We start from the raw sequence: 24,805 nt of genomic DNA, 5'->3' as shown, positions 1-24,805 counted from the left end.
CTGAAAGATGAACATGGCCCAGGAAGGTTGATGGTCAGCTTCAATTTTTCCAGATTGCTTCTGTCAAGAAGCCTGTGAGTTAGGTCTCCTTAATAGATGTTCTACTGATTTAAATCAAGAAGAGTCAGAAAATCTTCTTTCAAACAATAATGCCTTTTTTTTCTCACCTTATCCACTCTCACCTTCCCCAGGATAATTTCAAAGTTAAAATCACTAAAATTAAGCCATCCAATTTCTTTTCCAGTTCAAAGTTATATAGAATTCTCCCCCTCTCTTTCCTCCCCCTTTTTTCTCTCCCTTGCAATGGAAATGATCTGTTTTTCTCTAGTTTTATGTCAAAGACATCAAAAGCTAAGCAGCTGAAATATATTTTGGTCAAATACACTTTCACTCCTCTTTTATCCCTTTAGCTACTGCTATTTCCTGAAGTTTGTATATTATTGATTCTCCATCTGAAATCCCATTTCCAATACCACACACACTATCTTACAGAAACAATTCAATGGTGCAGTGGATAGAATGCTAGACTGAGTATCAGGAACACCTTGGTTCAGATCTGGCCTCAAACATTTTTATTTGTTGTATGATCATGAGCAAGTCACTTTAAACTCTGGTTGCCTCAATTTTCCCATCTGTAAAATGGGGATAACAATAGCACTTAGCTCCTATGATTGTTATGAGGTGATAATTGTAAAATGTTTTCCAAACCTTAAAGCTTTTTATAAATCCCAGGTATTATTCTAGACCTCCCATCTTCAGGTCCCCATTCCCAGTGTTTCTAACTCTAACTCATTTTCAGGAGGTAACCTAATTCACTAAGAAGATAGTTGGTTGAGCATCTGCTGATTTGTAATGGTAAGAGAACCATAGCCCGGTATACTTTTGTTATTATTGTTATTATTCAATCATGACCCCATTTGGAATTTTCTGGCAAAGATAAAGAAGAAGTTTGCTATTTCCTTCTTCAACTCTTTTGACAGATGAGGAAACTGAGGCAAACAGGGTTAAGTGAGTTGGCCAGGATCAAATAGCTAATAAGTATCTGAGACTGGACTTATACTTAGGTTTCCTGAGTCCTGGCCTGGTGCTTTAACCATTGTACCACCTAACTGCTCCTACTATACCTCTACCACTTACCAGCTTTGTGACTTTGGGCTAATCACTTTCCCTCGTGTTTATGTTTCTTTATCTACAAAATGAGGATAATATCATCCTGGCCTACTTCATAGGGTTTTTATGGTGATAATATTTTTTAAGTTTTCACCTTATTAAACTGTAAAGCACTATAAAAATGCCAGTAGCTCACTCTACCCCTGTTTCTACAGGTCAGGACATAGATTTTTTCCTCACCTCCCTTCTAGTTTTCAGAGGAACAATTCTTCTTCTTCTAAGTGTAAAGCTAATCCCTCTATATATGATTTTGACCTCAATCCATCCTTATATCTAAAGCATCATTCAAAGTAGAGCTGGATTTGGAATCAAACAGCCTGAGTTCAGATTCTGCTTTTGGCACTCTTCTGTTATGTGACCTTAGGCCAGTGTCTTCCCCTCTGTGCCTCAGTTTCTTTGTCAGAGAGTTAATCTACTTTTTTTGGCTTCAAGTAGATCCTTAAGTTCTTTCCTCTCACCAAAGCTCTAGGACCATTTTTAAGAATACCTTTTACACTTCAAGGTTGGAAGCTTCTTGAGGGAAGGAGCTAGATGGCATAGGGATAGTATGATAGACTTGGAGATAGGAAAGCCTAAGTTCAAATTTTGCCTTTAATACTAGCTATGTATGTGATCCTGGGCAAGTCTCTTAACATCTTTGGGCCTCCGTTTCTTCATGTGTAAGTTGAGGGTAATAAAAATAGCCCCTACTTTGCAGGATTGTTAAAATAGTGAAGTGATATAAACTTTATACAGTGTGTTGCAAACCTTACATTGTAGCTATTATCATTATTATCCTTTTCCCATCCATAGTACCTAACATAGTGTTTTCTCTTAATATGTGCTCAAGTCTACTTAAGCTGCACCAAAATCTCCCATTTTCAACCTCTGGTCTTAATATTCTTTCTCCTCAGTTCTCCAAAGAAAACTCCAAGGTACAGACCTAAACTGTTCTCCCTATTTGTTGTTGTATTCACCTAGAAACTTATTAATTAGTTTTTAAAAATTTTCCCCTCTGGGTCAATTGTTACTGACTATTGTGATAGCCACTGTGTGATTAACTAAATTTTTTCTCTCCTTCCTTTCTCTCTCCATCTCTCCCTCTGCCTCTCTCCTACCCCCCCCCCCCCGCCTCTCTCTGTCTCTCTTTTTCTCTGTTTGTATCTCTGTGTCTGTCTTTTATCTTTGTCTGTCTCTCTGTCTCTCTTCTGTATTTCAAACACCAATATTTCTTGAGCATTTAAAAAAAAACCTATAGTAAGTAGTCTAGAACCAAACATATATGTTATTTCTCCTGTTAGACAATCTTTGGGTCATTACAAAGTTAGAATTCACAAAGCCCACATTGGTACCATGTGTAGTGTACTAACAGAAGCCATATCATTTCCACATCAAAAAAGGCTTATTAGATACTGAAAAATCCAAATGTATGGCACACAGTGGTTTTTATAGCCATAGACTATCTTCTCAATTAATACTGGCTAGCTTTCTCAAATGTTTTAACAATATATATGGGGAAGATGCATCGTCATTATACTTTAACCCTCATTCTGAAAAACTGACTCAGAATGCAGAGTAGTGTTAGAACTATCATCTTGGCTATATTTATTCATAGAACCTCAGAATATCAGGTCTAATGAAGTTCTAGTTCAATGCCTTTTTTTTAAGGACACAGGATACTGAGACCCACAGATGTAAAGTGACTTGTCCAAAATAGACTTGCTAGTTAGAGTTAGAGCTGTGATTTGATGTAAAAATTTCTCAAAGTCCAATGCTTCTATTTCTATACTAGTGGTTCCCAGTCTATGTGATTTTTTACATCTGAGGAGTTGAAGGGATAGTGCAAGAGACCTATAAATGTATCAAGCATTCTTTTTTGGTACTTAATGTAGTAACGATAATTTGATAATCAAATATACCTTCTCAATGACTTACTACATACATATCTCAAATGTGGATGTGCCCACATGTGAAATTCCATTTAAAAATCATCCACTTGTGAATAACCCCCTGGTGATGAGACTCTCCTTGAGACTTGGTCTTCAGCCAATGGGTCTGGACCAAGCCATACTGGCAGCCTTTCCAACTTAATGGTGCCATCCAAAGCTTAGCATCAGCTGAACCAAAGCTTGGCTTTAAGAAGCATGAGTAACTTCCAGGGCATATTCAAGATTAAATGACCCAGTTTGGACAATTGATATTCAAATTGAAAATCTTTTTCTGGAACATTCATACTTTCTCTTAAAATTCTTAGATGGCATAGTCCTGTTGAAATTTAATCCATTCTTTAAAAGCTATAATATGGATTTTTATTTTTGCATAAAGAGTAATGATAGCTAGCATTTATGTAGCACTTTAATGTCTTCAAAGTGTTTTACACACATTATCTCACTGGATCCTTACAACAACCCTGTGAAATAAATGCTATTATTACCCTAATTTTTTGAGTTACCATTTATTATATATACATATATGTGTATAATATGTATTATAACAATAGTATAATACACATTTTAAAGTATGTAATAAATCATAATAAATATACTTACATGAGTACCAAATTCTCACATTAGCTTTGTCCAAAAGTCTACACCACATCCTTTTCTCTCCCATCTACTCTTTCTCTTTTTCCAAAAAAGAAGGTAATATAATAGATTCTATATATATTGTCATATAATACATACTTCTATGTTCATCATGTTGTGAAACAAGACACATGTTGCTTATGCTAGACAAAAATTCATGGTGTATATAAAGTGAAGAATGGTATATTTCAATATGCATTTTAACTCTGCCAATTCCTTTTATGGTGGTGGATATCCTTTTTTGTCATGAGTCCATTGGAGTTGTCCCGGATGCTTGCCTTGTTAACAATAGTTAAGTCATTCACAGTTGATTATACATTTTTGTTGTTAATGTGTACAATGTTCTCCTAGTTCTGCTCACTTTACTTTGCATCACTTCCTATATGTCTTTACAGATTTTTTGTGATCTTCATGCTTATCATTTCTTATGGCACAATAGTATCCTATTATAATCTTGTATCATAACTCGTTCAGCCATTTCCTAATTGATAGACATCTCTTCAGTTTCCAGTTCTTTGCTGCCACCAAAAGAGCATCTATAAATATTTCAGAACATATAGGTTTTTTTCATTCTTCCCTTGATCACCTTGGGAAATAATAATGGTTGGTATTATATAGTATAGATTGTGATAGAAAATGAGACTTAATTTCAGTTTCAAGGAAAAAGTCAAGAGGTAGAGATGAGGAAGAGGAAAATTCTAGGAATGAGAGACAACAAGTAAAAATATCTGGAATGTCTCCATTAAGGAACATGAAAGAGCAGCACTGCACTGCAAAGTATGGGGGGGGGGTAGCAGAATAACATATAAAAAGGCCGGGAAGATAGGAGGAGACAAGGTTAGTAATATATCCTTAACTAAATTAAAAGGTTCTTGCCATATACTTTCTCATTAGGCACCTAATAGTAATTCAATAAATGCTTATTTCTGGATTAATTTATAGATTATTTAATTCTAAGGCTAGTCCAAGCAGTCCCAGTTATAGTGGACATCAGCTATTTCAGTGTGGAAATAAAGGAAGCTGCTGCTAAAAAACATTTTCTGTAACAGGATAATCAACTGTCCTTAGACAAAACCCTTGTAAATGGTGTGTCACCCATGAAAGCAAGTGAAAGACATTTCCAGCATAAAGTACAAATGATTTAACTCCCAGGAAACCTACATCTAGCAGGAAGGGCATGTGTTTTGATGTAGGAATCTTTGCTGTAGGAGAGTATACTTTTTCCTAGAGTCCATAGCTTTTTTATCTGATAGTTGAGAAGACATCTTTACACAATAATTTAGGAATTACCTTCTGGCTATCAAAATTTGGTCCAAAAATCCATTTGAATTCTCATGATAGGAAGAAAAAGACCACAATTCTAAGAATAGGTGTGAGTCTCATCCACCTTTCTTCCAAGATCAATAGAGGGTAGTCTTTTTAGAACCAACTGCTTTAGGTTGGCATTTCAGATACTGAGATATCTCTCCTATGCCTTGAAAATCTCTCCTTTTTTCTCACTGATACCCAAAATTTTACTATTGAAGTTTCATTTCTTTTGGTACAGTGCCTCATATGTAACAGGGGCTTAATAAATACTTGTTTAATTGAATTCTTAAGACTTCTTATTTATTTTCAAAATGTAAAACTCTCTAGGTTGATTATTTGTCTCTTAACTATCAATGTCAGTGGTATCAACTCTCCCACAAAACAAAAGAGAACAGCATGTTTCATTAGAATCAAAATCCAATAATACTGTTGTTTACAGAAAGGCATACTTGAAAGATCAATTCTCACATAAAACTACAATAAAGAATAAAAATCTAATATTCCTCAGCTGAACACTATAAAACAGGGGTAATCATTGTGATTTCAGATTAGACAACAGCAAAAATTAAAAATTAAAAGGAATAAACAGGGAAAACTCAATTTTTTCTGAAAGGTAACAATGAATTAAATCCAATACTTAACATATCTACATCAAATGGCATGGTATCTAAATACATAAAGAGAAAAATAAATGAATTATAGCAAGAAAGAGACAGTAAAACTACAATTGCAGGGGGCTTTGGTGTACCTGTTTGAGTCCTCAACAAATCTTTCAAAAATAAAATAAAGAAGTTAAAGACTGGGAAAGAATTTTAGAAAAGTTACATATGATAGACCTGACAATTATTGAAAGAGAATAGCAAAATATGAATGAGTTTCAGATCTTTCCTTGAGACCAGCTTTTTGTCATAAAGAGACTGATTCAGGTAAGGGAAGGAAAAAAAAATAAAAAGAAGAGACAAGTTTCACTTCTTTTATAGGTCCTTGAGATATTTGAGTGGAATTCTTTTGAAATTCTGAGAGACCTTGCCTCCCTTACTTTAATCCTTCAAGGAATCATGCTTTTTATTAGTTGTAGTTCTCTCTTCACAAGCACAGATTATAAATCTCCCCATGTCTTAGTAGATCATCTTTAAAAATCATTACACACTATCCAACCTTTTGGTGATAAGATTTTCTGATTCTCAGATGATACATATAGAGCCAACTGACACTTTCATACTTGAAGACTTTCCAGCTTAGTTTAAGAACTGCCAGGGCTTATACTTACTGAACAGTTATATTAAGCACTATGTGCCATATTTTGTGCTTATTATCACTGTGGATAAAACAAAAACACAAAAACTATCCCTGCCTTCAAGGTGCTTGTATTCTAAATTGGCAATGAGCAGGCATGTATGTAAATTAGTATATACAAGTTAATTAAATGATTATTATAAGCTTAGGGCTTTGGAGGTGGAGTGGAGTTTCCTACAGAAGGAAGGAGGTGAGCTGAGTTTTGAAAGACATCAGGGATTCTAAGAGGTAAATGAAGAGATAAAATATCCCAAATATGCAGGAACAGATGTGGAGAAATATTGAAAACAGAGACCAAGGGCTATGAGGAAAAGTAAGTAAACCAGTATAACTGGACTGTGCAAGGTGATTAATCTGTAAAAGGACTGGACAGATAAGAAGGAGCTAGATTTTTAAAAGCTATAAATGCCACACAGGGAAATTTATATTTGATTCTGGAGGTAGAGGAAGCTACTAGAGTATACTAAGTAATAGTGAAATGGGTATGCTTTTGGAAAATCACATTTTGAACTGTGTGGAGGATAGTTTGTAGTTTGGAAAGACTTGAGGCAAGAAAAAGGAAGTTCTAGAGAGGTGCTTTTGGAAGGAAAGGATATTAGTTCTCCCATACATCACAATGAGGTATTGGAGGACTTTAGTAAAGGATCTTATGTTTAATTCTGAAATAGATGAAACATAAACATTTCCCTTTTTAGGCAACATAATCACAGTTTTCAAAAGGGTCTTTATGTTCCAAACCCATAGGACTTATGTGAAATTTTCTGACTCTTTAACAGATTGAATGGTGAGGAGAGAAAATAAAGTTTAACTACCAGTTAAGTCATCACATGGGATAGGCTTATGAGGAACCACATTTGAAGTCAGCCAGTGCATGTGGGACAAACTGGATGGTCAAGACAGACCTAGAAATTTGGATAAAACATGAGATTGTGTGGTATTATTCATTGGTTTCCAACATTTCTGGATATGAGGACACTTTTTAAAATGTAAATAGAATTCAGGGGAATTTAAAGAATAATAATTGTACCATCAATAGGGAATTGATTTCTGAAGGTGGGAGGAGAGACTAAAAATGGCAGTTGGAAGCAGGTAATGATGATGAATCTCCCAGTAATAAGCCTTCTCTACTTAGCTTGTCCTAGGAAAGTAAATACCACCTCTCACCAGGACAGTGACTTGATAAAGCAGAATTTAAGAAAAATTAATCTATTGGGACAAGCTGAGTTAGAGGCAGAGAAACCTTAAAGAAGATCCTACACTCAGGCCTTGACCCTACCCCCTACCCCATCTGCCACCTAGGACTGTTGATTAATTTGGGTGTTCTATAATGGGGAAAAAAGTAGAAAGATTACAATTGAAGAGAGGAAATAGCTATAGGGTATCTATTTACCAGAGACTTTGGAAGTTGCCTATGACTTGCAATTCATGCCATTGCATTAACCCCAGCTTTGTAAGTTGCTGTTGGTGCCATCTTTTAGGCAGATGGTCCATGTATTCATTAGTTTTGTGACTTTTCTTGCTCTTGACTGGGGCAGAATAGCATTGGTACTATGGCCTCCCTTGTCATTTTGCAGAAAACTGTCTGAGCATTCTCTAGCCCATGACCTCTGTCTCCTCTCTTATTTAATTGTCCCATTTCTTTCTGGCCCCTTAATTTCCTTTTTTTCCCCCAAAGCTTCTCTTCTCCGAACTCCAATAGAAAAGCTTACCTACAGCTGACCGCTTCTAGGACTGAATCCAACTGGCAACAGAGGAGAGAATTATGAAAGCAAGTACTTTGGTTGTTGGAGCATAGTTTTAAACCACTTGAAAGTAATGGAGGAATTGAAGTTCCCTAAAAAAGGAAAAAAGAGCCTGATTTCTCCTCCTAACCTCAGATGCTACTAATAAGTATAAGAAGGATTAGATTTGTCATCCCTTTTCCCTTCTGTTCATATCCTGTTTTGAAATTCATAGTAAGGAGACTCAAAAAGTATTGATAAACATAACACTCACCTAAGGGGAAGGCCTTATCCATTTTGTATATGTCTCTTGTAATATTTCTGCTGTTTATCAATCAGATGCTGCCTGAGAAGAGAGACTTTCCTTCCAATAATTGATTTTGGAGTTATGGAACATCTCTGAACTTAGTTATTTGTACTCTGTCCTACTTAATCAGACCCCTGTTTTGCTATAAACTTGGGCAATTATGACCATATACTATTTTTAGATTCACTATTTGTAAGCTACCATTGGCATTATCCTAAAAAAGATCAGAACCTTTCAAGTCCAACCTCCTTAATGAATTCAGATTATATTTGTTGATGAGTAGAGGTAGACAAACAAGGTAAAGAACTTGGTGCCAAAGAACTAACAAGAAAAAACAAGGCCTTAAAACCAGACAAAAAAAAGCTAAGAATCAATGTTACAAGTATCCAATAAGATTGTTATGTGTTCAGCCCTATCCCAGGTACTTTGAAGTCATAGAAGGCATAATCTCTACTCTCAAAGAGTTTAGATTCTAGCTAGAAAAGCAGGACTAATATACATAAAACAATAGAAAAATATAAATTATATCCTAAACTCTGTAGTATGTTACAGAAGAGTTCACATAAGAGAGTTGTTAGTGTGAATGAGAGACAGAAATATGCATGGGAAGAGGACCAGATTGATTATAATAAAGGGTTTGGGTAGGTTAAATTTACAAGATGGCTCTGAAAGCCAGATAAGAGGAAAAATGAAGACCAATGAATTTGAATGCCTGAGTTGCCTTGTTTATCAGAAGACTTCTTCATCAGGAATTTTACCCTTCTGACCTCTAAGGCACCATACAATGCTTCTTTCTTTTACTGTCTTTCATCTTTCTATCATATTGTGGCATATGTGGATTGTTTTCCACTTTGGCTCTGGGACTTTGGGATTCAGTTTGGACTCAGAAAGGATTGTCCCAAGCCCACTTTCCATTTCCACCTTGGAGAAACTCCAAGGGAGATGAAAAACTCCATCCAGGCAGCCATCTCTGGCCTGTCTTCTCTGCAGCTGTTGGATTTTGTGATCTTACTGATTTTCCTTTGCACCCTTAGTCTCTACTAATTCAGTCAGACCTTGAGGATGCTCCAGATGAGCATTTTATCTCTCTCTTAACTATTAGCTTATATTTTTTTTCCTAAGTGCTATGTTGTTCCATTTCACTGTAGAAGAGAGTAGGGAGTAGCCTCTGAATAGTTTCCCTTTACTTTAACATAACACATACCCAGAAACTTCCAGAATGAACAACTTGTAATGTTGTACCCCCTTCTTTCTATTCCTGTTACCAAGCCAAAGGAAACTTAAGTTCGTGAACCATTATATTCAGCAACTCAGATGAAGTATAATAAAATGTTCCCTTTGTCCTTTTGGATTACGTTGCTTCCAGCATTATTGAATATAATCCAGCCAAGTTCTTTTCTTTCAAAACATAAAACAACTTAATATGGGGCTATTTGTGTTTTAGAATCCATTGTTCCTCCCTTGACTGGAGCAAGTATGAACCATTAGTCCTTTCTTTAGCTGATGGACTTTGTCCATGCTTCATGTTCCCTAGTTTGTTTTTCAATCAATAGCAATTTTCTAGCATTTTTGCCTAGAAGAAGTTCTGATTTGAAGGGCATATTTTTACTCCATCCTTACTGACCCTTTACATTACATGTTGTTGGTTTTAAAAAATTAGTATTATACATTAAATCTTGCAACTGATAGCATTGACATATTCCATACTGTAGTGCACAATCCTGATACAGTGGCTTCCTTTGTAAAATATATTTTTTAAATATTTGTAGTCTTTTCTCAGAATTGAGCTAAGATTTCTTGGAAGTTTGTTTCTTTAGTGTGGCTGTGGCTGTTCTGTATAGAGTAGAAAGAAAATAGCAGCATCAACTGTCCTGACACAATGAGATGAGAATCTGAGCAAAAAAACAGACTTTCCCCAAGATACTGTGGTTTCTGTGCTTCCCAAAATGGCATCTTATATTTCATTTCTTCAAGAAACCATTATTTCATTAGTGTAGTATACCGTATATAATCAGACTTAGAGCAAAAGGGACATTAGATTTCCTGTGGTGCAATACCCTTATTTAATTGATGAAACAGAGGCAAAGAGAGGTTAAGTGATTTAACCATTGACCTTAACCAAGGTCACATTGGTAGCAAATTACAGAAGGAAGATTTAAATCTGGTTGTTGTTTGTTTGTTTTTTAACTAAAAACACTCTTTCCAACACATCATACTCTGTCCACTAGCCCAGATCATAAACCTTCTATGAATTGGTAGACATTTATCTGAATTTTAGGAGGTCAGCAATCTCCTCCTCTGAATGACCTGGTCATGAGCCTTTCTTCTCCTTAAGGCTGGTTTTTTTAATAAAAGACAAACTCTAGGTCTATACTGGCAGCCTTTTTAACTTGTTAGTATCATCCAGAGCTTGGGGTCAGCTGAACCAAAGCTTGGGCTCTAAGAACCCAGAATCACATCTATGACATGATCAGGATTAATTATTCCATTTCCAGACAATCATTCAAATCAGGGGCCTTTTTAAATGTAGTATTTGCTCTCCCTCTTATAGTTCTTAAATGGCATTATCCTTTAAAATCTTATTCTTTAAGACCTCCTTTTTTCCTATTTAAATAAATAGCAGCAAAGTAAACATTTATATATCAATTTAAGATCTGCCAAGCACTGTACATTTGTTATCTAGTTTTGATCCTCACAGTAACCCTGTAGGGTAGGCACTATTGTTAACTATTTTATAGATGAAGATACTGAGGCACATAGAGGTTAAGTGATTTGCCTAGGATCATATGGCTAATAAAATATCTAAAGCAGTATTAGAAAAGTATAAAGTAAATCAGCCTAGTAGCATCATGAAAGAGCCTTTCTAGAATCTTTGTATTTTCTTATACATGGTAGCCTATTTTTTATTTGCTGGAGTGTTCTTGGATCTCAAAGACTATTAGTCTAGCCCAAACTCTTATCTTGTCAGTCTTACTAAATTGAGAAGACTTCCATTATAGCCCTACTAAGGGAATAAACTATTGTCCATCCCCAGCATAATAAGAGCAGAGATATCCACCAGATTGGCCACTAGAAATGGTGTTAGCCATGGAAATTCATGAAACCTTCCTCTTTCATAAAGTGAAGTTCACACACTGTTAAAAATATGGCTATTTAGAAGTGTTCATGAAGGAAATATTACTGTATTACAAAGTAAGATTCTTCAAGGGATTCAATTGGCAATGATGGTACCAGACTATTCTGCTTGGGACTTTCAAATGTTAAAAGTTAATTTCACAGGGCAGCTAGTTGGCTCAATAAACAGAGACTAGAGATTCTGGGTTCAAATGTGGCCTCAAATGCTTCTAGCTGTGTGATTCTGGTCAATTTACTTTAACCCCAGTTGCCTAGCCATTATTTCTCTTCCACTTTGGAACTAATACTTAGTATCAATTCTAAGACAATGGGTAAGGGTTTTAAAAACAAGTTAACTTCAAATATTCATAAGAGTACTGAATTAGTTGGTGATTATACTTCCTCTCCCCATCTTGGGCTGAAGTTTGACATCTCATTTATATTATGGCTCTGCAACTGGAAGCTACCTCAGAAGCCACCTCATCCAAGCCCCTTATTTTACAGATGAGGCAGGTAGGTGGGGTAAGGGATGAAGTGCTAGACTTGAATTCAAGAAAATTTGCATTAAAGATTTACTTGCTAGCTAGTTAGCATGCTAGTTAAGTATACTTGCTAACTGAGTATGTTAAGTGATTTCTCTGGATCTCAGTTTTCTCATCTATAAAATGGAGATAATAAGAAAATATTTCTCATTGGCTTGCTATGAAGATCAAATGAGTTGATATATTTAAATTACATTACAAACCTTAAGGTGCTTTGTAAATTTTAGCTATTATCATGAAGAAACTCAGATTCCAGGGAGGTTAAGTGAATTGTCCAGCCTCATTTGATAAGTATCAGAATCAGGCTTTTAACTAGCCCATGTCCTCTGACTCCAGAGTCAATGGTCTTTCCTGGTGCATTCTGCCTCCAACTTGAGGTCTTCATCATGCCAGACCATGTTGTCTCACTCAAGAGTTCTAGAATCTTATGGAACTGGAGATGAATTAAAAACTTAGTCCCACTCCAACATTTTATTGATGCGACAACTGAAGTCTGAAAAGATTTCCCCAAATTCTAACAATTTCTGAATGGATGAGCCAAATCAAGAAACCCAGTTCTCCTTATTCGTTGGCTCTGTGCCCTGTCCTTTAAACATCACTACATGTGTTAAGACTGGCTATAGCTAAAATTCTTGGAGGTGAAGACTTGCCCTTTGCCTATTCTAAGGGGTTCAGCAATAAAAGGAATGTTGATGTTATGTGCTTTATTAACTAGAAAAACAGGGAAAACAAGTGTGAATGACTGCCAGTGGCCTCTGTGTCCTGGAGCCCAGATACATTCCCCACAAAGCAGCCCAAGAATCTAACTAGAATTCTTGTCCACTAGACATAAGTTTGATGAGGCCTCTATAAAGAATGCAGTTTCTTTGATAAATGTCTGTTCTCTTTCGCAGTACTAATGAGGCATGATTTTGCCCTATGTTTAGGTAAAATGTTATGGTTCTCAAAACCCTTTCATATATGTTCTCTACATATATTTTATATATTTCTTTTGAGTCTGACCATAATTCTACTTTAAATTAATTTCTCTTTTATTTTATTTTGAACATACTGAAATATAAACTTCTTTTTTCTCTTTTTATCATATTTTCCCCATTACATGTAGATAAAATGTTTAATAATCATTTTGATTATTTTCTGATATTTTGATTCATATTTATCTCTTCCTTCTTTTCTCCCTTCCCAAAAAAGCAGATAATGATATACATGTGCTATCATGTAAATTTCCTTCTGTCATATTGTGAAAAAGAAATACATTGTTTAGATGAGGAAAAAATGATGGAAATACAGTGAAAAATGGTTTGTTTCAATCTGCATTTGCCAATCCTATTGATTGGGTAAACAAGATAGATATAAAGTAGAGTGGTGGAAAATAGGCTAGCTAGACTTGGCAGCAAAGGACTGGAGTTCAAATCCTGGTTCCAGACTATGGGCAAATAGACTTCTGTGGAGACTAACTGTCTATCTCAGGGGACTGCTCTTGAATAAAGAGCTTTATAAACATAAAAGCTCAATAGAAATGGTAGAGCTATTATTATTTTCTTCCTTTTAAAGATAAGGAAACCAGAGCTTAGGGTTTAAGTGTTGTGGTTCAAAGTCACATAGCTGGCATAAGAAGTAGAGCCACCAAGACCTCAACCTTTAATCTTCTGTCTCTACATCAAGTGCTCTTTCCACTGATTTTCTCTTATGGTGGATTGAGGACTTGTTAGGAATTGATCAAGTCCAGGAGTAGGTAAATATGATTTAAGGCATAATTAGGGCCCTGGGGAAGACTGTTTTGTCTTTCTGTGTGGTCATCCAGCCTCTCATTGCTCAGCTACCACCAAAATGGCCAGCATGTTGTGTAATAATGACCTGTGATATCCCACACCTGCCTGTTTCCTTCCACAGTCCTTAGCTAAGAGACCTAGTTGCACTCCATCTATCCTTCACACATGGTTTTTGACATTCCTAATAGCCTGCCAGCTACTTATGCAAGCTACGATAGACTCAACCCTCAGGGAAGGACTGCCATGATCTCAGTCAATACTTTCTCAGTGTTTGGAATTAATCATTCTGTTGTCAGTTCCCTGCCTGTTTTCCTTCCTGCATCACTATAACATTTGTATTACATCACCTATTCTGCACCAGTAATGTGCAATTCAGGGTAGTTCAGTTTTGATGAAAGACAGGATCTCACCATTGTCCTAATGACCTTGGCATGAAATCCCTGGATTTCATGCATTTTCATTAAAAGTGGGACTTGAGAAGAAGAGTCACCATGAATTTTGTTTTGATATACCATTTATTCTCAAACCCTTCATAGCTAATAAGAAAGAATTCAGGGTTCTCTAGGTTAATGGACCTAGCTGCCAATGTGGAGTGGGTTAGGAATAATTAGGGCAAAGTGATGGGGATTGCTTCTGGTCACCCACAGGAGGAAGGTACCTTCTCCTGGTGGTTGTCTTGTGGTCATTGCCCCAACTCAGACTGCTACTACCAGGGTCCAGTCATCATGGCTGTCCTCTCCTACAGCCCACCTTCCTTGCTGACTCTCATGGGTGATGAGTCACTTCCTTTCCTGATTCAAGTATATACATCCTTTGTGCTGCCACCTTTTGCTTCACATTAGATTATTTTCTACACTCTCACCCTTCCCCAGCTGTTTTTCCCAGGTGAAAATATTTCTACTTATAGCTCTGCCACAGATCCCATTCAAGGCTCTGTGTAATTAAGAGCTAGTGACACAGGAAGATGCCATACTATGTAGAGGCAAGGTCAGGAATTTCTCTATACCGACTGGTTTATGATGTGGCCACAGAATGTCATTGATCTTCTCTACCTCTTATCTCTCATACTTATCAATTGGGAGAATATTTACCTATCTCAAGGTGGTCCTGTTTATATTAACTTATTCATAATAATAAGACATTCTAAGAACAAAAGCACTTCTGTGTATTGATTATATTATATTATATTATTATATTATATTATAGAATGACTATTGCTGGCATCAGAAGAGAAGATCTTAGTTTATACCTGATTCTGGAAAACCTTTCATAATCTGGTGCAATTTTCCTTTCAAACCTTATCTCCTAATACCCATTTATATAGATCCTCTTCTTTGACCATACTTGTTTACTCTCTGAACCCCAGATATGCCCTATATTTTCCTTCCTTTCTACTGTTTTTCAACTTACACCAAACCATCTTTTTTCACCCTGTCTACCTGAATCCTATTCTTTCTTTAAGGCTTAGATCAAGTCCCACCTCCTTCCATGAACCCATACTTAAGCACCCCAGGTCATAATGTTCAATCTTTATTAAATACACTTGTGACTTTTCAGAATCAAAACTTTATTGAACACTCTCAATTGCAGAAAAATTACATTTTCATGCAATTCTCTAACTAGACAAGAAGCTCCTATAAGGCATAGACTAGACCTTATTCATCTTTATATCCCCTATAATGCCTTGTCCATGATAATCACTCAACTGGTACTGACTAGTTGCTTTATTTCACTTGATCCCCCAGCTCATCTTTGTCAAAAAGCTTTCTGAAATCTGCCATTATAAATTTATTTTTTCTAACATTCAGCAAGTTCCCAGAATTGCCAGGAATTGGGGATATAAAATACAAAAATAAAACAATATTCTTACCTTCAAAGAACTTGCATTCCTTTGGATAAAAACAGTATATTCTTAATTAAGTAAAAACAAAATACATGATGTTGTAGAGGAGCATACATAGTTTAGGACATAGTATTTTAAGTAGAGCCTTAGAGTAAACTAGGAATTACAAGATTTCAAAAGAAAATGAATTCAAGGAATAGACAATATTTGTAAAGGAGTAGAGGCAAAGGTGGGATGTCCCACATAGGGAACATAATTTTAGTGAGACCAGATGGAGAGTAATGTATAATCTGTATGGGACCAGACTGTCAAACCTTTTAAATGCCAAAAAGAAGTATATGTATTTTATCATAGAGGCAACAGAATTATTTGCTGAGAACCCAAGCAAACTTCAGTTCCAACCATTTAACCAGGGAAGTAGATCCTCATTTATTCTCCACTGCCCTTCCCCCTATCTTAAAAAAGAGTCCCATTTATTTTAGGATAATTGTTCCTTCTAGCTACTTTTCCCTCTCTTGCCTTCTTGCCCTGCTGGGTTCCCACTGTATAAGAAACATTTTCTTTTACATAAATACAAGCATAAATTTAGAGCTAGCTAGTACCTTAGAGATTATCTAGTACAATCATCTCATTTTGCAGATGAGGAAACCAGGAAATTATAGTGATTTGCCCAATGTTACTTGTCTGTAACAGAGCAAAGATCTGAACTCAACCAATTAATCAGCAAGCCTTTATTAAGCATTTCCTGTATGCCAGGCTCTATGGGAGGTGCTGGTCTACAGGCTCCAACAACAGTACTTTCCATTGTACCCTAGCACCTCTTAATATTCCTGGTATACCTAATTTACTAAAACTTGCCTTCAGGAATAATGGTTATATGAAGTAGTCCTAGAAAAAAAAGAGTTATGTTCAATAGTTCTCAATATGGAATGTGTGTTCACTTAGTCTGAAATATGTTTTTAATCCTTGTATTGTATATGTTTTATAAAATATTGTAACATCAGAATTTGATTTCTTTGGGGGTCTGAATCCTTTTCAACAAGATTCATTGAGTCTGACTCTGAACAATAGAATCATTTGAATAAATTTCTACATTTTAAGAGGCATTTACCATTTAAACAGCTGATACCTTTAGACATCTGGATTGATTTAAAAATAAAAGCACTCTATTTTTTGTGTGGGGAGTAGGGGAGTTGATAAATTCTTCACCTTAATGCCAATAGATTTTTTATTCTATTTTTAATTTTCAGAATTATTCTTGACTGTAGTACCTAATGTTAATTTAGCTTTGTCTCATCTTTTTTTCCCCTTTTCAGAATTCTCAGGGGTTGTGATATCACACCACACATTTTATTGTGGCAAAAATGGACTATTTTCAACAGTGGAAAGTACCATGTTGACAAAGTATAATTCTTGACTGCCACATGCCTCCAGAAGACGTTGAAGTCTGTTAAAAGTAAGTCAAATGGATAATTTGTAGGTGATTTGTGAACAGCAAAGTAAGCACCTCTTTACCTGGGAACCCATTTTATCAATTGTCATTAGGCTGCAACAACTATTTGGTGCTATGATCAAATTCTTATGAAAATCAATTCCAAAGTGGACTAAAACACACAAGGGATGTTTTTTAAACATTCTTATTATGTTGGAATTAAACTATTATAATCAGTCAATACACAACTTATTTTCTGTTAGAGCATAATTAAGGAATTTGCTAAGATGTGGATTCCTATTGCTATGACAATTTATATTTGAAATAAACACTGAGGCTTGGTACCCTGAACATTCAGTGTACTTTCTTTTCCTCTGGGCTAGTTTCCTATTGATCTCAGTTTAATGTTAAATTCCACAATCAGCCCAACTGATGGGAAAATCGGACAGATTCTGAACTTAATATTCCAGATTTAAATCTACTTGAATGCATTGATTTACAGAAATCACACTTATTCCACAGTTAAGGGAACTCAGCAGTTTCAGTATACCCAACAATCAGTCATCTAGACTTAGTTTGAAGACCTCCATTGAGGGAACAAACCATTTCTAAAGTAGTACTTTCCACTTTGAATTGTTAGAAAATTTCCCTTATATTGAGACTAATTTTGCATTTTGGCACCTTTTATCTATTTTACTTCATTCTACCCTCTGGTGTCAAGCAAAACAAGTTCCATTCTTGTTCCCTTCAAAAACTGTCTTCAAACTTCATTTTTTAGTGCAGATAAAAAACTGAATCTCTATGGCCAAGAGCTCCATTCTCAAAGATCAAGATCCAGAACATTGTACAAAATACCTTGTTGGAATATGTTCAACCTAGGTATCTTGAAGTTGTTTTTATATTTTGTGATTTATTTCTCAAACAATACAAACAAATTCACAATAAAAGATCTCAAACACAAATACAGGACAACCCCTTTATTAACATTTCAAATGTAAATATTGACATTCTGCAGTAGAAGATTAATATTTGGTGGAGGCTCAGCAAATATTAAGCTTTTACTTCATGTTAGCTAGGTTTTAGGGGGCATGATTTAACCTGTGGTACAACTAAATCTGTACAATTGGGTTCACTATTCTCCAGAAGTTAAAATTATTCCAAATTACTTGAATAACTATGATTTATAAACTAATATATTTACAAATTGCTCTGAAATGTAATGTTTGAAAAGCAAATGATTGCATTCTTAGAAACAAATAAGCAGTAGCATGAGTGGGATGAAGGGTTATTATGAGAATGATGGTAACCAGATGTTCCCACTCTCTTCTGAGGACAGAACAAGACACTGGAGCTTGAAATGAAGGCGGAAAGATTAATGTCAAAAAGTGAAGAAGAATGTCATGACTGAAGGGCTCCTAAACTTTGAAATACATTAATGAGGGAGGTCTGGCTTCTTCTTCCTCCCTAGAGATCTAAAGAGTAAAAGAGAGAGTCATCTGTATTGGTTAGCTTAGGACTGGGGAGAGTAGGGTGAACTAAATGACCCCTTGAAGTTCTTTGATTGCTGTGATTCTTTGAATTCTGTATAAACAATTTAGGCTTCATAGGATCAGACCTGAGTTTCAAAAGCTGAATGTTCAACACTGTCTGATGGGGAAAGACTTTGGATCCCATTTGTGGTGAACATAGCTATTATTTATTCATTCTCTCAAGTATAATCTGTTTTAGTCAAATTTCATGCCTTTACATTCTGTGGATGCAGATTTTTAAAAAGAGAATTTTAAATCTATAGTTACTTCAAGGGACTTTTATTGATTGTTGCCATGTGCTAGGCACTGATACAAAGACATTCAGGTAGACACCCTAATCTTTGTCATATAGGGGCTAGTAATGCAATAGGGTCATATATGAAACTTGTCTATAAATAAATACCATGCAAAAAAGAAGCAGAACAGTTGTGCCTTGAACACTGGACTTGGAGTTGGAAACCTTGGGCTCAATTCTTGTCTCTAACATTTCAGAGATTGTGACTATGGGCAAGTTTTTTTATATTTATTGAGCCTCAGTTTCCTCATCCACAAAATGGATTAAAAAAAATCCACAGTAGGGGGCAGCTGGGTAGCTCAGTGGATTGAGAGCCAGGCCTACAGATGGGAGGTCCTAGGTTCAAGTCTGGCCTCAGACACTTCCCACCTGTGTGACCCTGGACAAGTCACTTAACCCCTATTGCCTAGCCCTTACTGCTCTTCTGCCTTGGAACCAATATACAGTATTGATTCCAAGATGGAAGGTAAGGGTTTTAATTTAAAAAAAATCCACAGTAATATTTGTACTGAGGCAGCTAGAAGGTGCAGTGAATAAAATACCTGGCCTAGAGTCAGGAAGACCTGAGTTTAAATTTGGCATCAGATGTTTACTAGCTGTGTGACCCTGGGCAAGTCACTAATCCATGTTGGCTTCAATTTCTTCATGTATAAAATGAGCTGGAGAAGGAAATGACAAAGCATTCCAGTATCTTTTCCAAGAAAATCCCAAGTGAGATTCCAAAGAGTTGGACACAAATGAAATGGCAGAACAACAATAATATTTGTACAATAAGGCAGGCTATTGAGTAGGCACTTGGCAAACTTGAACGTGCTACATAGAGATCAGCTCTCCATATTCTTTTTTTTTTAATTTTATAGTATTTTATTTGATCATTTCCATGCATTATTCATTAAAGACAAAGATCATTTTCTTTTCCTCCCCCCCAGCCACCATAGCCGACGCGTAAATCCACTGGGTATCACATGTGTTCTTGATTCGAACCCATTGCCATGTTGCTAGTATTTGCATTAGAGTGTTCGTTTAGAGTCTCTCTTCTGTCATGTCCTCTCAGCCACTGTAGTCAGGCAGTTGCTTTTCCTCGGTGTTTTTACTCCCTCAGTTTGTCCTCTGCTTGTGGATAGTGTTTTTTCTCCTGGATCCCTGCAGATTGTTCAGGGACATTACACCGCCACTAATGGAGAAGTCCATTACGTTCGATTATAGCACAGTGTGTTTGTCTCTGTGTACAATGTTCTCCTGGTTCTGCTCCTCTCGCTCTGCATCACTTCCTGGAGGTCTCCATATTCTGGAAGTTGAGCATGGATGTGAATTAGAGGGGGGACAAGGGATTAGGAGAATTTTGAGGTCAAGTTGGTATCTTGTTTGGGAGGATCAGCTACCATAAAGTAATGGCATTTAAGCAGGACCTTCAACCATCCAGAATGTTCGATGAGTGCACCTCTGGGGATAGGGAATGACGTCAGCATGAGCACAGAGGCCAAAAAGCCTGGGCTATGTTCAGGGAAAGGACGTACTGGCGCATGGAGATAATCACCTGTGAGAAGTCCAGCTGGGCAAATTGGAGTTGGAACACGAGAATGAGGTTTTTTGACCTGGAAAGTGACTCGATCGCAGCTCTGCCTTAAAGAAGGGAAGTCTTGCTTGGGCACATAGGAAGGATTCGGATACATTTGTCATGGTGACAACTTGGTTTTGAAAGAACTGCTTTTCTGATTTTTCATTTGAAGAATTCCTTTCGGTCTTCAGTGAAGAGATGGCACATCACAATATAATTGTACTTGGTACAATAACAAGAATCTTGGAATCAGGACCAGATTAAAATCCCCATTTGCCATATTTTAATCCATATAAACTTGAGCCGGTCACTTCAACTCTCTGGGCCTCAGTTTCTTCATTTATAAAAGAGATGGCAGTGAGACTAGATTATTTTAAGGTCCCTTCTGGCTCTAATCTGGAGCTATGACTATGACTGAATGCATTCATGATAGGAGAGATAAACAGCTCTACATATCATCTATTTAATGCTTTGCATATTTGATCCAGATCTACGACTTCATGACAGTAGGAAACTCCCTATCCCAATGCAGAACATCTACTATTTTGCAGTTTACTATATCAGTGAATTGCTTGGAGCCCCTGAGAAAGTTTTAAATTAATTCGTTTGTTACATTTAAATTCCCAGGTGAAAATATTTCTACCTCCCTGCACTAAAGAAGGCATCATCTGACCAAAAGCTATATGCATATATAAAACTATGTCTTGCTTGTTCCTATTTATCAGTTCTTTCTCTGAAGGTGGACATACACAAGTCATTCTTCAAACAATGTTTCTGTTGCTGTATATAATGTTCTCTTGGTTCTGCTTATTTCACTCTCCCGAATGTCATATAGGTATTTCCATGTATATTTTTTTTAGTCTGCTTATTAGTTAATAATAAGAATATTATATTTTATGAGGTTTGTTAAGGATCATTAGAAATCAAGGAATAAAGAAGATACAAATAAAAACCACGGGCCCATGGCTGGTTAGCCCATTTAAAATCCCCACACTTAGCTTACCCCTATACTTGCTACATCATTCCAATGGAAGAGAAAAGAAGAAAAGAGAACATGGGAGGTGTTACTGCCAGTTAAATAAAAATTGTGATCTTGCCTACCTGGAGAGTCAGGTGAGATTATAGGGAATTCTGGGAAATGCCAAGGAATTCTGGGAATTGAAGTTTAGGGTTCAAAATCTCTATTTTTACATTGCGGCAGCTGGGTAGCACAGTAGATAGAATGCCAAATTTGGAGAATAGCATCTAAGACAGAATATAAAGGTTTAAAAAAGGTAAAAAAGGTTTATTAAAAAATGAACCTGCTTTTAATTTTTTAGTGAAAGAATATTCCTATTCCATTACAACCATGTGCCACAACTTATTTAACCATGCCCTGATTGATGAGTATCCTCTCATTTTTCAGTTCTTTGCCAACATATGAGTTATTTTCCTTTTCCCTTGATCTGGTCACCTTAGCAAATAAACCTAATAGTAGTATTTCTGGATCAAAAGGTACAAACAACTTAAATCCAAATTATTCTCCAAAATAGTTGAATCAGTTCATAGTTCTACCAATATCATCTGAGAAATTAAGTGGCTTGCCCAGGGTGACAAGGCAAGTATCTATCAAAGTCAGAACTGAAACCCAGATCTTCCTGACTAGGAAGACTGGTTTTCTGTCTACTGGACCAAACCATCTCTAATACGTTGCATGTACTCAGTAACTTCATAAATACTGATTGAATTGGTTTTGTATCCTCAGTGCTTACCATACTATATGCCCAGTTGATATTTGCTGATGATCAATTCATTTCCTTTGTCTAGATGGACTTAATGACCAAGGCAGAACTGATTCTTTAGCTTTTGATTTAGTTGTTTTGATAGGTAAAATAATTGAATTAAATATGTTTTGGTCTGGTTATTTGAATGGATAGGATTAAGCTAAATTTCCTTAACTCAATGACATGTCCTCTTGTCTACCTTTATCTATTTTACAATAGTAATATAGATCTTTTGAGTAATGATCTTTGGATTCTTCTATATTAAATTCTACTTCCTGTATTTTTCCTTAGTCTATATTACCATCACAATGAATTCTTCCTTGAGTGCTTTTTGAATGATAATTGACCGAGAGAATAGGTCAAGTTGAAGCATGTTTTAAGTTGTACACACTGCTTGTGTTTGCAGGAGATTGCATCTTTATAAAATGATTTAGAAGGGAAAATATTTTTAGCAAAAATAGCTTAGTAATATTTTTCTCTTAAAACTTAGCTTTTCTACAACTTTTAAAAGCAATATTTAAAGGGAATAATGTTTACATAATGCATATTATTTGTAGCTTTTAAAAATATAAAAACAGTACATTTCCCTCTAATGTTCATGGAAGAAATATTTGGCACAGCAGTATTTGGGGTACTGTCTCCTTTCATGTTAAATTTGGTGAAATGTCATGATGGATGAAATTTATTTTATTCCTTTCTTGAGAAAATATGGGAGATTCAGAATCAAGAATCATATATTTTCTTACTTTACTAAAATAAATTATAGTTGATAAGTGGAAGCTAATAAAATTTAGAAATGTAAGACTATGCTATTTGGCAAAAATAAGTATGTACAAGCTGTTCTCCTGGATATTTGTGCTGTTCAATTAGAAGATTACCCTGATTTATAGTTATGTAATCTCAGAAACTCTATGATGAGTACATAGGGAGCTTTAGTATATAACCTAAGGCTAAACAATTTAGGCATATTGTTCTTCATATAAAATTAGAAATGGAAAAATCAATCTGATAGGGTTTTTGTTTTTGTTTTTTTTTGTGTGTGTTTAGGGGAAGTTCATTCCCTTTATTTTTAATTTAATTTAATTTAATTTAATTTTTTTTGTTTACAATACTCACTTTATTTCCCTCTCTCCCCTCCACCCACCCTTCCTGCAGCTGACACACAGTTTCATTGTGTATTACTTGTGTCCTTGATCAGAACCTATTTCAATGATGTTGTTTGCACTAGGATGTTCATTTAGAGTCTACATCCCCAACCATATCCCTTCGACCCATGTATTCAAGCAGTTTTTTTTCTTCGATGTTTTTACTCCCACAGTGTTTCCTCTGAATGTGGATAGTGGTTTTTCTTGTAGATTCCTCCAAGTTGTTCAGGATCACTGCATTGCCACTAATGGAGAAGTCCATTACATCCAGTTGTACCACAGTGTATCAGTCTCTGTGTACAATGTTCTCCTGGTTCTGCTCCTCTCACTCTACATCAATTCCTGGAGGTTGTTCCAGTCCCCATGGAATTCCTCCACTTTATTATTCCTTTGAGCACGATAGTATTTCATCACCAACATATACCACAATTTGTTCAGCCAGTCCCCAATTGAAGGGCATCCCCTCATTGTCCAATTTTTTGCCACCACAAAGAGTGCAGCTATGAATATTCTTGTACAGGTCTTTTTCCTTATTATCTCCTTGGGGTACAAACAGTACCATAGCAGTGCTATGGCTGGATCAAAGGGCAGACAGTCTTTTATCACCCTTTGGGCATAGTTCCAAATTGCCCTCCAGAATGGTTGGATCAATTCACAACTCCACCAGCAATACATTAATGTCCCAACTTTGCCACACACCCTCCAGCATTCATTACTTTCCTTTGTCATCATGTTAGCCAATCTGCTAGTGTGAGGTGATATCTCAGAGTTGTTTTAATTTGCATTTCTCTGATTATAAGAGATTTAGAGCACTTTTTCATGTGCTTATTAATAGTTTGGATTTCTTTAACTGAAAATTGCCTATTCATGTCCCTTGTCCATTTATCAATTGGAGAATGGCTTGATTTTTTTTTTTTGTACAACTGGTTTAGCTCTTTATAAGTTTGAGTAATTAGATCTTTGTAAGAGGTTTTTGTAATGAAGATTGTTTCCCAATCTGTTGCTTCCCTTCTAATTTTGGATACATTAGTTTTGTTTGTACAAAAACTTTTTAATTTTATGTAATCAAAAATATTGATTTTACATTTTGTGATTTTTTTCTAGCTCTTGCTTGGTTTTCAAGTCTTTCCTTTCCCATAGATCTGACAAGTATACTATTCTGTATTTACCTAATTTGCTTATAGTTTCCTTCTTTGTATTCAGGTCATTCACCCATTCTGAGTTTATATAGGTGTATGGTGTGAGATCTTGATCCAAACCTAATTTCTCCCACATTGTCTTCCAATTTTCCCAGCAGTTTTTATCAAACATTGGGTTTTGGTCCCCAAAACTGGGATCTTTGGGCTTATCATAGACTGTCTTGCTGAGGTCATTTACCCCTAGTCTATTCCACTGATCCTCCTTTCTGTCTCTTAGCCAGTACCAAATTGTTTCGATGACCATTGC

At 35.9% G+C, this 24,805-nt stretch overlaps 1 protein-coding gene across 8 annotated transcripts in view; it reads left to right on the top strand.

Annotated features, from left to right (window-relative positions):
- Window positions 1–24,805, top strand: part of OTUD7A (OTU deubiquitinase 7A) — a 431,998-nt gene that overhangs the window by 193,148 nt on the left and 214,045 nt on the right. For 6 of the 8 annotated variants that reach the window (XM_007479500.3, XM_056807877.1, XM_007479501.3 and 3 more), the window contains one exon: window positions 16,954–17,093. The exons of the other annotated variants lie outside the window; for them this stretch is intronic. The gene's annotated coding sequence lies outside the window, so the exon portion shown is untranslated. The remainder of the gene's footprint in view (window positions 1–16,953; window positions 17,094–24,805) is intronic. 8 annotated transcript variants of the gene reach the window in all.

This window comes from Monodelphis domestica, chromosome 1 (assembly GCF_027887165.1).
Source record: "Monodelphis domestica isolate mMonDom1 chromosome 1, mMonDom1.pri, whole genome shotgun sequence".
Taxonomy (NCBI): domain Eukaryota; kingdom Metazoa; phylum Chordata; class Mammalia; order Didelphimorphia; family Didelphidae; genus Monodelphis; species Monodelphis domestica.
Note: the sequence above shows the minus strand (reverse complement) of the source record. Positions and strands in the feature narration are given on the sequence as shown.